This window comes from Bidens hawaiensis, unplaced genomic scaffold (genome assembly GCF_021521415.1).
Source record: "Bidens hawaiensis isolate Kalapana, Puna unplaced genomic scaffold, B.hawaiensis_p1.1 tig00060057_1, whole genome shotgun sequence".
Taxonomy (NCBI): domain Eukaryota; kingdom Viridiplantae; phylum Streptophyta; class Magnoliopsida; order Asterales; family Asteraceae; genus Bidens; species Bidens hawaiensis.
In genome coordinates this window covers 72,836-88,684 of record NW_027500824.1, presented here as the reverse complement: position 1 = coordinate 88,684, position 15,849 = coordinate 72,836, and positions in this window count along the sequence as shown.

The following is a 15,849-nucleotide window of genomic DNA, read 5'->3' as shown; positions in this document are numbered from 1 at the left end:
GGGAATTTTATAAAAATATTTCCAGAATTAATTTTTATATTTAAAATTTATTTATCTATTTTTAAACACCATTTAAACACAAAATATGTCGTAAATACCAAACGATCTTAGAAAAATCCCAATTTTTCCTGGATGACCCCTGCCATCCCCATAGTCCCCTGTAATTTTTCCAGAACCAAAATCTCTTTTCACATGCCATTTTCACTAAAACCGAGCTAGGAAACCCTAGAACTCCTTTAACCGAAAAGCCTACTTAGACTTCTCCAACGGACCTAAAATTTTGTGTGTGACTTTCACATGTTATAAAAAGCTTATATGGAATTTTCCAGAATTGTTCAAGATATTTAACTATTTTTCACCATTTTTTAGCCAAAACCGAGCATTAAATTGTTCAAGATATTTAACTTCATTTTCTTGCAAATAACTCGAGAAAGGAAGGTGAAAACGTGAATAACTCAATCTTTACCTCGTTGTTCTTGCTACAAAATCTCGGTTTTAGATCATGAAGTTGAGAGAATTGAAGAACATGAAGATGATTGTTTTAAAAAAAAATAACAAGGTAGGGGTGTTACCCCCTCCTTATCCGATCGGACTCAAGGGAGAGGTGGGGTGGGACCCACTTCTCTCATTCTTAGCCACTCATTCAGATTTCTGAAATCTGGATAATGTTTTGGATGATCTGGTTCAGTTCGTTTTTCAGTTAAATGTTTAATTCGGCTTAAAACGAGGCTAAAACGGTCGTTTTTTCGGCTTAAAAATGAAATTTATATAAAACCAATTTAAAAACTTCAAAAACTTAAACCATGACATTTATTATCTTAGAACATCATATTATTAAAAATTACGCATCTTTTCGGCTTGATCGATCGTCTCTTGCTCGGTTGGTATTAAAGGTTTCGTTTAACGTACCGACGTACCATTAAATCGAAAATTCTTTTCTGTGCTTTAATTCACTTATCCCGAAGCTTTAATACTTCGTAAACATCACTAAATATCATATATCTCGTCTATAATGTAATCCTCGATTCGTTCGGGTTTCAACAACCGTTAATCGGTTGATCGTATTTCCAATACGATTAACTGTATAATCGAGTATAATCCGCACTGTGAATCATACATACTCGTATCAACACATCATAATTCATATATTCATTATTAAATAACACATAATTAGTATATATCGGTTAGGGTATACTTGATTCTGCCGGAATCGTTACATTCACCCCCCGTAACAAAAATTTCGTCCTCGAAATTTTACGCGTCGACTATTTCCTTTGAGGAAATAGATAGGGGTATTTCTTCCGGAATTCGTCCTTTCGTTCCCATGTATATTCTGGGCCTCGTTGCGAATTCCATCTAACTTTGACCAACGAAATCTTATTGTGTCTAAGTTGCTTGATTTTCCCATCTACTATTTCTATGGTTCCTCTACGAAATTGAGCTTATCACTTATTTGGACACCCCTCTAGAGGTAACACCGATGTCTCATCCGCCAGACATCTTTTCAAGTTCGATACGTGAAACACGCTGTGAACTGCACTCAGTTCATCGGGTAGTTCTAATCGGTATGCTACGGGACCGATTTTTGCAGTAATATTGAATGGTCCAATATATCTCGGGGCTAACTTCCCCGCCTTTCCAAATCTGACTACACCCTTCCAAGGTGATACCTTCAAATACACTTTATCACCTTTCTCAAACGACAAGGGTTTTCTACGGGTATCGGCATAACTCTTCTGCCGATCCCGCGCGGCCTTCAGATTGTTCCTAATTTCAAGGATTTTGCTGGTCGTTTCCTGGACCAGGTCTGATCTAATAACGTGAGTGTCGCCCACTTCAGTCCAGCAGAGTGGTGATCGGCACTTCCGACCATACAATGCTTCGTAAGGCGCTGCCTTTATACTGCTATGGTAACTGTTATTATAGGAAAATTCAACGAGTGGGAGATGTTGATCCCAATTTCCCTTAAAATCCAGTACGCATGCACGAAGCAAATCCTCCAGAGTTTGGATGGTCCTCTCAGACTGACCATCGGTCTGAGGGTGGTAAGCTGTGCTTAGATCAATACGCGTTCCCAGCGCTTCTTGGACAGCTTGCCAAAGTTTGGAGGTGAAATGGCTATCCCGATCGGAGATGATTGAGATGGGTATCCCATGACGAGAAAAAATTTATTTATATAAATCTGCGCAAGTCTCTCAGTGTTATAATTATTTCTAATCGGGATAAAATGTGCCGATTTGGTTAATCGATCCACGATTACCCAAATTGCATCATGTCCTCGGGACGTTTTAGGAAGATGTGTCACAAAATCCATCGTGATTTGCTCCCACTTCCATTCGGGAATTTCTGGTTGTTGTAACATCCCCAAGGGTTTCTGGTGCTCCGCCTTAACTCTCGCACAAGTCGTACACTTACCGACATACGTTGCGATATCCTTTTTCATACCCGGCCACCAGTAGAACTCCTTCACATCCTTGTACATCTTATCCGATCCCGGATGTATGGAATATTTAGATCTATGCGCTTCGTCCATGATTAACTCACGAAGGTCATGGAGGGTCGGGATCCAAATCCGATTTTTGAAATAGAGAATTTCGTCCACGCGCTGTTCGAAATTCTTCTCATTGCCGTAAAGTCCCTCCTTTTCCAATTGTCCCTCTTTTAACGCCTCACGTTGAGCGACTCGAATTAGGTCCGAAAGGTTCGACTGGACTATCATCCCCAGTGCTCGCACTCGCAATGGCTTAATCCGATCTTTCCTACTCAGGGCGTCGGCTACGACGTTAGCATTGCCGGGGTGATAACGGATGTCACAGTCATAATCGCTTAACAACTCGACCCATCTTCGTTGCCTCGTATTCAGTTCTTTCTGATCGAATATGGGCTGCAAACTTTTATGATCGGTGAAGATGGTGCACTTCGTACCGTAGAGATAATGTCTCCAGATTTTAAGTGCGAAGATAACCGCTCCCAGTTCTAAGTCGTGAGTAGTGTAATTTTTCTCGTGTACTTTTAACTGTTGGGAAGCATATGCTATAACCTTATTATTCTACATCAACACGCATCCTAACCCTCTAAGCGATGCGTCACAAAACGCGACAAAACCATCGTCTCCATCGGGGAAACTTAAAATCGGCGCTTGGCACAATTTTTGCTTTAACGTTTGAAACTCTGTTTCCTGCTCTTCTCCCCATTCTTACTTTCGATCCTTTTGAGTCAGGAGAGTTAAAGGTTGGGCGATGCTGGAAAAGTTCTCTATAAATCGACGATAATATCCAGCTAAGCCTAAGAATTGGCGGATTTCCTTTGGCGATTTAGGCGCTTGCCAATTCTTAATTGCTTCAACCTTGCTCGGATCAACTTGTATTCCTTGATGGTTTACAACGTGACCGAGGAATTGCACTTCTTGCAACCAGAAGTTACACTTGGAGAATTTTGCATACAACTTCTCCTGATTCAGAAGCTCTAAAATTATTCTTAAGTGTTGCTTGTGCTCTTCTTTACTTTTCGAGTAAATCAAAATATCGTCAATAAACACGATGACGAATTTTTCGAGGTAGGGTTTACAGACTCGATTCATGAGGTCCATGAACACTGCCGGCGCATTTGTTAGCCCGAAAGGCATAACTAAGAACTCGTAATGGCCGTAGCGAGTCCGGAATGCGGTTTTTGGGATATCTTCTTCCTGAATTCTAACCTGATGGTATCCCGATCTAAGATCGATTTTTGAGAAATAGCTCGCACCTTGCAGCTGGTCAAACAGATCATCAATTCGGGGAAGAGGGTACCTATTTTTGATTGTTAACTTGTTCAACTCCCTGTAATCAATGCACATTCTAAGGCTCCCGTCCTTCTTTTTCACGAATAATACAGGTGCACCCCATGGGGAATGACTAGGACGTATAAATCCTTTATCCAACAATTCTTGCAACTGATTGGATAATTTTTGCATCTGGGACGGTGCAAGTCGGTAGGGTGCTTTAGCAACAGGGCCGGCTTGAGGTATTAAATCGATTCTGAATTTGACCTGTCGGGTTGGCGGTAATCCAGGAAGTTCTTCTGGGAAAACTTGTGGAAATTCGCGTACCACCGGGATATCTTCCACCCTTTTCTCCTCAGAATCTGTGGCCGTCAAGCTTGCTAGATACGCCACGCATCCCTGGCGTATATATTTTAACACCTTGAGGTGGGATATAAATGGTATCATTGTGCCCGACTTCTCTCCTTGCACTAACAGCTCTTCGTCATCCGACACCCGGATCTTGACGATTTTATTTTCACAGTTTATTTCCACTTTGTTACGTGCTAACCAATCCATTCCCACTATCACGTCAAAACTACCTAATTCTACCGGTAATAAGTCAATCAGGAAGGATTGATCGTTCAGAATAAAAGGGCAATTCCGAACTACCTGATTGACTATCATGGTTTTACCGTTAGCGACTTCTACGGTATAAGGTTCTATGGTTTCACTAATTGGAAGGTTTGCTATCGATAGAAACTTAACGGAGACAAAATTTCTATCGGCGCCCGTATCAAATAATACAGAAGCGTAATGATCAGAGACGAGGAATGTACCTGTCACTACGCTGGGGTCCTGGCGTGCTTCGTTCGCCCCCATCACAAATGCTCGGCCTCTCGCCGGATTGGACGACGATGCCTGACCCACGGTTTGCCTCCCAATTCCTCCCTGGTTCAGTATCTCTTGAAGTGATATGTGCTGCCGCATTCAAAGCAAGCACGGCTGGTGCTCATCGTTTGGTTTCCTTGTGGGTTTTGTTGTCGGGCTGGTTGGGTCCTAAATGGCTGCGCACGGATAGGTTGCGGTTGTCGGTTCAGATTGTTCAGGTTTGTCCTACATCTCGGTGCGTAGTGCCCATCCCTGCCACACCGGTGGCACACTACCTCCTTGCACACGCCACCATGCTGGTAACCGCATTTCCCACACTTAGGGAACGTCCCTTTCTGTGATTCCTGCCTTCCACCTGAACTAGTCATGGCGTAGTTCTGGGCAGCGGGCCTAGCACGTTTATTTTGCTGCTTCTCCTGGATCCTATGGTCATACGTACCCCGCTTTCCCCCAGCAGACTCTCCTGCCACCTTCAGTGACCCACTCCTCACGAAATCGTATGTGACGATACCAGCTTGCGTCACCGCTCCCTCAAACGTCTTGTGTCCCCCAGCGTTGACTATACTCCTTACTACTGGAGTTAGTCCCCATATATAACGCTCAACCCTCTTTGACTCTGGGGTGACCAACTGTAACACCCCGTGACCGCAGCGGAAACGTAAACGGGATGCGACAGACACCTCTGATATCAACCACATTGTTTATAAAGAAAACCGAATGCATTAATATACTTCAAAATTACATTATCTCGTCCTTCATTACCGTCTAGGTGATACACACATCATACACTACGGTTCATAATTCTATCTGTTATAATGTATCCTAACGTCCAGCACGCAAACCTTACACACATCAAGCACTTAGCACGTAATCAGTCACTTTATCTTAGTTGTACCTGAAAAGCATGTGAGAAAACGGGGTCAACTACGAATAGTTGGTGAGTTTCACAATTCGAGTAAACCATGATAAATCATTATCATAAAATATATTATTATCGATGTAATTATGCTGAGTCCACAAGTGGGAACTCTGTTAATCCCAAAACATATCGATTAACCTCCGGGAACTCTGTTACCCCAGAATACCTCCAATAACCTCTGGGAACTCTGTTACCCAGAAACACAATTAATAACCTCTGGGAACTCTGTTACCCCAGAAACACATTTAATAACCTCTGGGAACTCGGTTACCCCAGAACACTGTTTCGGGCCTTACACTGTTAGCAACTCAGACAATTACCATCTTAATTCATTACCGTACGATTCCCGTACAATAAACATTATATAAATACGTTCATTTCCATGCGATCAGCATTTACTTAAACACTTTGATAAAAACATGCTTTCCGCCCCGGGAAAATATTTAAAACAGTTCAGTAAAAGGGGCTCGTGAAAACTCACCTTAGCACATGCAAGCAGGTAACAACATTCAATATCAGTTAACACGTCCAATCTGTAATATGATCCCTATGATCATTATTATACAATTATTGTTTATATAATCTTTAATCTTAACAATCGGTACACCTGGGGACACTGTCAACCCAGCACTGTACCCGTTCTGGGGGCAAGGTTAACCCAGAGACACTTCTCCGGACTCAGATTGTGATGTCGTTTAGAGTTCCAATGTCACAACTACTATTAGTCGTTTTTCTCGTTTTGCGTGCCTAGCACTGTTATCCGTTTTTATGTTTCAAAAATGAGTTTGGTCACACACGACCCGAAAATAGTGGTTGACGGATAATTTAATTAAAGATGTGAAATTATAGCTCGGTTTAGACGTCCCGATTGGCCGCGGGACCCGTTTTCGTCTTTGGCGTACCGGAAACTATTAAAATAGATTAAAATTACTCAAATCATCCGAATTATTTTCGGATGATTTATTTTTACTTGTTTAGCTCATTTATATGAAAATAGTTCATTTTTAGGTTTTTTGTACACCAGTCAGCTCGCTTAAGCGAACTTCACCGGTTTACGCGTTTTACTTTAAAAGTTTGATAATTAGCACAAATAATTATCCGTTTACTCTCGGATCTTGAAATTTTGCACAAATCACTTTTTAACAGTGGGGAATTTTATAAAAATATTTCCAGAATTAATTCTTATATTTAAAATTTACTTATCTATTTTTAAACACCATTTAAACACTAAATATGTCGTAAATACCAAACAATATTAGAAAAATCCCAAATTTCTCCTGGATGTCCCCTGCCATCCACATAGTCCCCTGTAATTTTTCCAAAACCAAAATCTTCTTTTAAATGCCATTTTTACTAAAACCGAGCTAGAAATCCCTAGAACTCGTTTAACCGAAAAGCCTACTTAGACTTCTCCAACGGACCTCAAATTTTGTGTGTGACTTATACATGATATGAAAAGCTTATCCACAATTTTCCAGAATTTTTCATGATATTTAACTATTTTTCACCATTTTTGGCCAAAACCGAGCATTAAATTCACCAAATATTCATCCTTCATCCAAAAATTACCAAACATTCACAGAACTCATATTTCCATGTGTTTAACACCTCTGTAGAATTTCGTGACCTAACTCTAAACGACCAACAATCTGTCCAAAAACACATACACCGACAAAAACCGAATATACCTTTCGTTTTCCGCCACTACAAGCTACAAACTCATCTTTCTGCCTTATCTACCACTAAATACAGAGCCTACAAACAACATACCACAATACCAAGCAAGTTACGCTCACGATCAAGCCATTTCTTTCATGGTTACGGTTATGATACTGAAAACAAATATTTAACCGTAAAAATTCGTTTTTGATTCGTTTAACTCATTTCTTGGACCAAGATCCTTTGTATAACCCGTATACATCACTTGATCATGCAAGAATCGGTTTTCATCTTGGAAACCTCATTTCCTTGCAATTAAACTCAAGAAACGAAGATGGAAACGTATATAATTCGATCTTTACCTTGGTTTTTCTTGTTAAATTGTCTCGGTTTTTGATCAAGGAGTTGAGAGTGGAGAGGATTTGGGTGATTTTTGCTTGAAAAAAAGAAAATGAAAGGTGTTGTGATGTTGTGTAGTCCGATCGGACTATAGGGTGGATGGGGTGGGTCCCACAAATCCATTCTTGGCCACTCATTTTGATTGTGTAATCCGGATAATGTTGTGGATAATCTGGTTCAGTTCGTTTTTCGGTTAAACGTTTAATTCCGCTCAAAACGAGGCCAACACGGTCGTTTTTCGGCTTAAAAATAAAATTTATAGAAAACCGATTTAAAAACTTAAACCATGACATTTATTAGCTTAAAACGTCATATTATTAGTTATTACGCATCTTTTTCGGCTTGATCGATCGTCTCTTGCTCGGCTTGGTATTAAAGGTTTCGTTTAACGTACCGACGTACTTTTAAATCGAAATCCTTTTTCTGTGCCTTAATCCACTTATCCCGAGGCATTAATACTTCGTAACATCACTAAACATTATATATTTCGTCTATAATGTAATCCCCGATTCGTTCGGGTTTCAATAACCGTTCATCGATTAATCGTAATTTTCGATACGACTAGCCGTATATTCGAGTATAATTCGTACTGTGAATCTTATATACTCGTATAAGCACATTATAATTCATATATTCAGTATTGAATAACACGTAAATAGTATATTCCGGCTAGGGTATACCTGAATTTGCCGGAATCGTTACATTCTCCCCCCGTTACAAAAATTTCGTCCTCGAAATTTTACGCATCAACTACTTCCTTTTGCGGAAATAGGTGGGGGTATTTCCTTCAGAATTCACTCTCGCGTTACCAAGTATAATCTGGTCCTCGCTGTGAATTTCCACTTAATCTTAATTAATAACGCTTGGTGTGTCCAAACTGTTTAGTTTTCCCGTCTATTATCTTTACGGAATTAGTTATGATATCAAGCATGTCCTCTATGAGTACCTCTATTACTAGTACTCTCGTTGCCTCGTCGCTTAGGCACTTTTCAATCCGTATACATGGCAAAACCTCATGTATAGAACTTAGTCACTAGAATACTTTAATCGGTAAACTAAATGACCAACCATTGAGATAGTTCTCATGGGGTCCAAATTATTAAGAAGCTATTTTCGGTTTTGCCAAACCTCATATCACCTCTCTAAGGTGATGCCTTAAAATACCTTGTCACCCCTTTTCGGTGACAATGGTTTCCTTTGAATGTTGGCATAACTCCTTTGCCAATTACGCGCTGCTTTCAATTTGTCTTAAACATTATAAATCTGATTGGTTGTTTCTCGAATGAATTCGACTCTTATAGCTTGATTGACGCCATTTTCAATTTAACAAATTGGTGATAATTACTTCACCCATAAAAAGCTTCAAGCTCTCGATGCTTCCTTCCCCGCCTTCCAATAATGGAAGTAGGATGACTATTTTGATTTGAGATAATTGAAAATGGCACTCCACGACGAGTTACCATTTCAACATTATGAATTTGGGCGAGAATTCATTGTGGTAATCGTCATAGATTGGGATGAAATGTGAGGATTGGTTAATCAATCCGCGATTACCCAATTTTTCTCATGCCTTTGATATATATCTTCGGAATTTGCATCCCGAAATCCAATGTAATTTATTCCCACTATCATTGGCGAATTTTTCTGTCATTTGTGGCGTTCCCAAGGGTTTTCGGTATGCAGCCTTATCTCTTGAATAACTCAATATTCACCAATACACGTGACCATATCTTTCTCCAAACTCGACCATTAATAAAAATCCTTGCAGATATCGTTATCATCAATAGTCAAATCCGAACCCGGATGTATGGATTATTTCGATCTATGCGCTTCGTCCATGATTTATTCACTAAGGTCATGGAGGGTCGGGATCCAAACCCGATCTTTGGAATAGAGAGTTTCGTCCACGCGCTGTCCGAAATTCCTTTCGTTGCCGTAAAGTTCCTCCTTTTCCAAATGTCCCTCTTTCAACGCCTCATATTTAGTTCTTTCTGATCGAATATGTGATGCAACTTTTATGATCGGTGACGATGGTGCACTTCGTATCGTAGAGACAATGTCTCCACATTTAAGTGCATAGATAACCGCTCCCAGTTCTAAGTCGTGAGTAGTGTAATCTTACTCGTGTGCTTTTAACTGTCGGGAAGTATAGGCTATGACCTTAATATACTGCGTCAACACGCATTCTAACCCTTTACGCGATGCGTCACAATACGTGACAAAACCATCGTCTCCATCGGGGAGACTTAAAATCGGCGCTTGGCACAATTTTAATGGTTTCTATCTTAATTGGGTCTTTGTTAAATCCTTGTTGCTTCACAACATGACCAAGGGATTATGCCCTCTTTATTCAAAATCACATTTCTAAAACTTCGTGTATAGCTCATCTTGCTTTAACACTTCCACAATTTTCCTTAACCGTCGATCGTGCTCTTCCTTACGTTGCAAATATATCAAAATATTATCAATGAATGCTATGACAAATTTGTCCAAATAAAGTTTACAGCCTCGATTCATGAGTTCCATGAATGCTGCCGGCGCATTTGTTAGCCCGAAAGGCATAACTAAGAATTCATAATGGCCGTAGCGAGTCCGAAACACTGTTGTCGCAACGTTTTCCTCTCGGATTTTTCATTTGGTGATAACTATATCTAAGACCAATTTTCTAAAAACAAAACGCCCTCTGCAGTTGGTTTAACGGATCATTTACTTCGAAGAAGTGAGCACCTACTCTTGATCATCACTTTATCCAATTTTCCGTAATCAACACATATCCTAACACTTCCGTCCTTCATTTCCCAAATAAAACTGGTACACCCCATGGTGACTAACTAGGTCGTATAAAATCTTATCCAACAATTCTTGTAACTGGTTGGATAAATCTTGCATCTCGGACGGTGCAAGTCGGTAGGGTGCCTTAGCAATAGGGCCAGCTTGAGACATTAAATCGATTCTGAATTCAACCTATCGGGTTGGCGGTAATCCAGGAAGTTCTTTTGGGAAAACTTGTGGAAATTTGCGTACCACCGGGATATTTTCTATATGTTTTCTTTTAAAATACTTTGGCAATCACGTTTGTTAAGTACACCACGTCTTCTTGTCGTAAATATTATAACATCTCAAGATGAGATTTGAGTGGCAACATAATACCGTACACTTTTCTCTGTATTTAATTGCTACATCGTCCGAAAGAGAGCTTCTAATCATCTTCTTTTCGTATTTGATTTCTGCTTCATGTTGAGTTAGCCAATCCATGCTAACTATTACGTCAAAACTTCTTTGCTTTACTGGTCGTTGGTCAATAAGGAAAGGTTAATCGTTTAGAATAATAGGACAATTCCGAACAATTTAGTTAACCATTAGGGATTTACCGTTAGCGATTCTACCGTATGGGGTTCTATAGTTTCACTAATCGGTATCTTTCCAAGTGATAGGAGGTTAGCAGGAACTAACTTCTATCGACGACAGTAAAAATATCGCTGAAGCCCATTGATTTAAAACTACAACGTACTTAATACCACCTTTGGATCATGACGTGCTTTATTCGAATTACTCAAAAAAAACATGGCTCCTTGCTTGATCAGAGGTTGATGCTTGTCATGAGGTTCATCTTCCAACGACACCTTGGTTCACTTTGGGCAATTTCTCTTGAAACGTTCTGTACTGCCACATTCCTAACAAGTACAACTGTTTGGCATAATTTGATTTCTTCGGATGGATTGTTATTGGAGTTGTTGGGTTCGGCGTGGTTGTACATGAATGGGTTGGGGTTGCCGGTTCTCATGGCTTCAGTTGGTTCTACGAATGGGGCATTACGTCCATCTTTACCATACCTGTGGCCTACTATCACCCGACATTCTTCTTCCTGCCGATAACTATATTTTCTACATTTAAGGAAGGACCCTTTAAGCGGTTCATGTTTTCGCACCAGAACTAGTTTTAGTATAATTCTGGGTTGTAGGACATACCTACTTATTCACAAGTCTATCTTGCACTATACCTTTATCATTTCCCTTCTTTAACACTCGACGTTTCACCTAACGTCCTTCCATTCCGCTTCTCATAGAATCAAATATATCAATGCTGGCTTGTGACACAACCCTTCCAAAGGTTGCATATTTTACAGGGTTGACTATACTCCTTATCGATGGAGTTCGTTCCCAATTTAGCGCTCACTTCGCTTAATTTCAGGAGTAATTAGCCAAGTTACCAGACATGACAATTCCTTCAAACGATTAGCGTGTTCTAAGTGATCAGCACACAACATTTCTATCTTTCATAGCTCATTTTCCAATCTCTGAGTTTAATTACTCGAATAAAAGTGCTCTGGCACAAGAATTTTAAATCCTGACCATATTATCTGAGCAATAATTTTTCTAACTATAATTTTGTACCATCGTGTTCCAACACGATACAACATAATCTACCAACATATCTGTAGCATATTCCACTACACAATATTCTAGACTCTTACCAATATCCTTAACCATTTCGATCTTTTCTATCCACTCGCTAATCTATTCCTTCCTTTATCATCAGTCAACTATTAATAATCCCTTTAACACAACCGATAAACATATTCTTCACACCGGATCTAATTTATTACGACTACTATTCAGGTTTAGTATATAACTAATACTTGTGGTCATAATAGCATTCGGTGGAACATTATCACTCTTAGTAATACCACTAAGAATTGAAATATTCATAATCCTGTGATTGCTCGTTCTATAATTCTGCGTTCACATTCGCATCAACACTAGCAGTGATCTGTGATACTACATTCGGTATCATCATCTGCTATCCTTGAGCAATCAACTGAATCATATCAATCTCCATCATTGGAGTTACTCTTTTTATGTCATTCTGCCGTACTCATCCCGTACGCAGTAATCAATACTAATCTCACCGTATAACTCGTTACCAGTTCAATCATAACAGCAGGTACACATACACACCAAATATTATCATATATATTACACATACCGGCATCTAGTATAAATATATGTCCCACAAATATAATAACATACGGACTTAATCTGACGTCGGTTAACTTTTAAATACGTTTCATAACCCTTGTCACTAACTGACATAGAGATCTTCTCAACAAAGATCAATGTTTAATATGCTTGATTTCAATATCCGTCTGCATGTCAGCATAACCGATACATGCTCACCGTGAGCACCAAACGATGACGTACCACGGAGTTATAATATTCGTGTCTATTCGTATATCCGGCATACACGGCATACCACCTACGAACGAATATCCAACAACGCTATAATGATTACAACACCTCTTTGTGTATAGGTAATCATTCTATTCGAGTATACAAGGGTATAAGCATCTAACGGATGTAAGGATAACATAGGGAGTTGCAAGGTTCAAGGTAATCACGCAACATGGGTTGCCTTCAAATATTATTAATTACTATTATAGGAAACTCTATCACTTGCTCAGTCAATGTCCTCAGGCGTTCTAGGTTCGTTGAAATCGGTAATTCTCGATCTGGAGGTGGTATGACTCATATGTTGGAGAGTGAGAAGTACATATATATTTCTATATATTATTTTTATTTGCCGATTTATTATCAAATTTATTATTACTATTATTTTATTTATTTATTTACCTTAATGGGATAAGAATGGGTTCAGGTACGGATCCGTCTGTACGTGAGGGTCGACGGTTCGGGTGAACATCTGGGGTTATTAGAATATACGGTACCGGTGTTGATAGGGTAAGGGATTCATCAATTTTTGGTTGGGAGTGACGGTTACTAGGTATTTCTGGTTAATGTCAAACGAGAGATCTATCTTGGTACTATCATGACTATGGCCCAATAAGTCAGACTCATTATCAACCGATGCTCTAGAAATCTCAGCATCTCCGGTACTTTTATTATTTTATCCCCCCGGTTCCTCATCCGGGTCCTATTTCTCAATACTTGTACCCACAAGATATGTACATATATATATATATATATATATACACATTAGCACGTATAAATAATACTATATACTTTACACATATGTTGCCATTTTTACCTATTAATGTACCCCGTGACTTCCCCTGAATTCCCTCGTGCGGACAAGTCTGTTATTATGTTCCGGACCATAATAACCCACTTGTCCATCCAAGTTCATCCAGCTCTCGTCACTATAAATTATTAGTTGATATTCAGATCCTATAATACTTGAGCTACTGGTTATATTTTAGGTATCTTTTAAAGACATCCTAATTTTTTTATAACCAATGGCTCTGATACCAAGTTCTGTAACACCCCGTGACCGCAGCGGAAACGTAAACGGGATGCGACAGACACCTCTGATATCAACCACATTGTTTAAAAAGAAAACCGAATGCATTAATATACTTCAAAATTACATTATCTCGTCCTTCATTACCGTCTAGGTGATACACACATCATACAATACGGTTCATAATTCTATCTGTTATAATGTATCCTAACGTCCAGCACGCAAACCTTACACACATCAAGCACTTAGCACGTAATCAGTCACTTTATCTTAGTTGTACCTGAAAAGCATGTGAGAAAACGGGTCAACTACGAATAGTTGGTGAGTTTCACAATTCGAGTAAACCATGATAAATCATTATCATAAAATATATTATTATCGATGTAATTATGCTGAGCCCACAAGTGGGAACTCTGTTAATCCCAAAACATATCGATTAACCTCCGGGAACTCTGTTACCCCAGAATACCTCCAATAACCTCTGGGAACTCTGTTACCCCAGAAACACATTTAATAACCTCTGGGAACTCTGTTACCCCAGAAACACATTTAATAACCTCTGGGAACTCGGTTACCCCAGAACACTGTTTCGGGCCTTACACTGTTAGCAACTCAGACAATTACCATCTTAATTCATTACCGTACGATTCCCGTACAATAAACATTATATAAATACGTTCATTTCCATGCGATCAGCATGTACTTAAACACTTTGATAAAAACATGCTTTCCGCCCCAGGAAAATATTTAAAACAGTTCAGTAAAAGGGGCTCGTGAAAACTCACCTTAGCACATGCAATCAGGTAACAACATTCAATATCAGTTAACACGTCCAATCTGTAATATGATCCCTACGATCATTATTATACAATTATTGTTTATATAATCTTTAATCTTAACAATCGGTACACCTGGGGACACTGTCAACCCAGCACTGTACCCGTTCTGGGGGCAAGGTTAACCCAGAAACACTTCTCCGGACTCAAATTGTGATGTAATTTAAAGTTCCAATGTCACAACTACTATTAGTCGTTTTTCTCGTTTTGCGTGCCTAGCACTGTTATCCGTTTTTATGTTTCAAAAATGAGTTTGGTCACACATGACCCGAAAATAGTGGTTGACGGATAATTTAATTAAAGATGTGAAATTATAGCTCGGTTTAGACGTCCCGATTGGCCGCGGGACCCGTTTTCGTCTTTGGCGTACCGGAAACTATTAAAATAGATTAAAATTACTCAAATCATCCGAATTATTTTCGGATGATTTATTTTTACTTGTTTAGCTCATTTATATGAAAATAGTTCATTTTTAGGTTTTTTGTACACCAGTCAGCTCGCTTAAGCGAACTTCACCGGTTTACGCGTTTTACTTTAAAAGTTTGATAATTAGCACAAATAATTATCCGTTTACTCTCGGATCTTGAAATTTTGCACAAATCACTTTTTAACAGTGGGGAATTTTATAAAAATATTTCCAGAATTAATTCTTATATTTAAAATTTACTTATCTATTTTTAAACACCATTTAAACACTAAATATGTCGTAAATACCAAACGATCTTAGAAAAATCCCAAATTTCTCCTGGATGTCCCCTGCCATCCACATAGTCCCCTGTAATTTTTCCAAAACCAAAATCTTCTTTTAAATGCCATTTTTACTAAAACCGAGCTAGAAATCCCTAGAACTCGTTTAACCGAAAAGCCTACTTAGACATCTCCAACGGACCTCAAATTTTGTGTGTGACTTATACATGATATGAAAAGCTTATCCACAATTTTCTAGAATTTTTCATGAAATTTAACTATTTTTCACCATTTTTGGCCAAAACCAAGCATTAAATTCACCAAATATTCATCCTTCATCCAAAAATTACCAAAAATTCACAAAACTCATATTTCCATGTGTTTAACACCTCTGTAAAATTTCGTGACCTAACTCTAAACGACCAACAATCTGTCCAAAAACACATACACCGACAAAAACC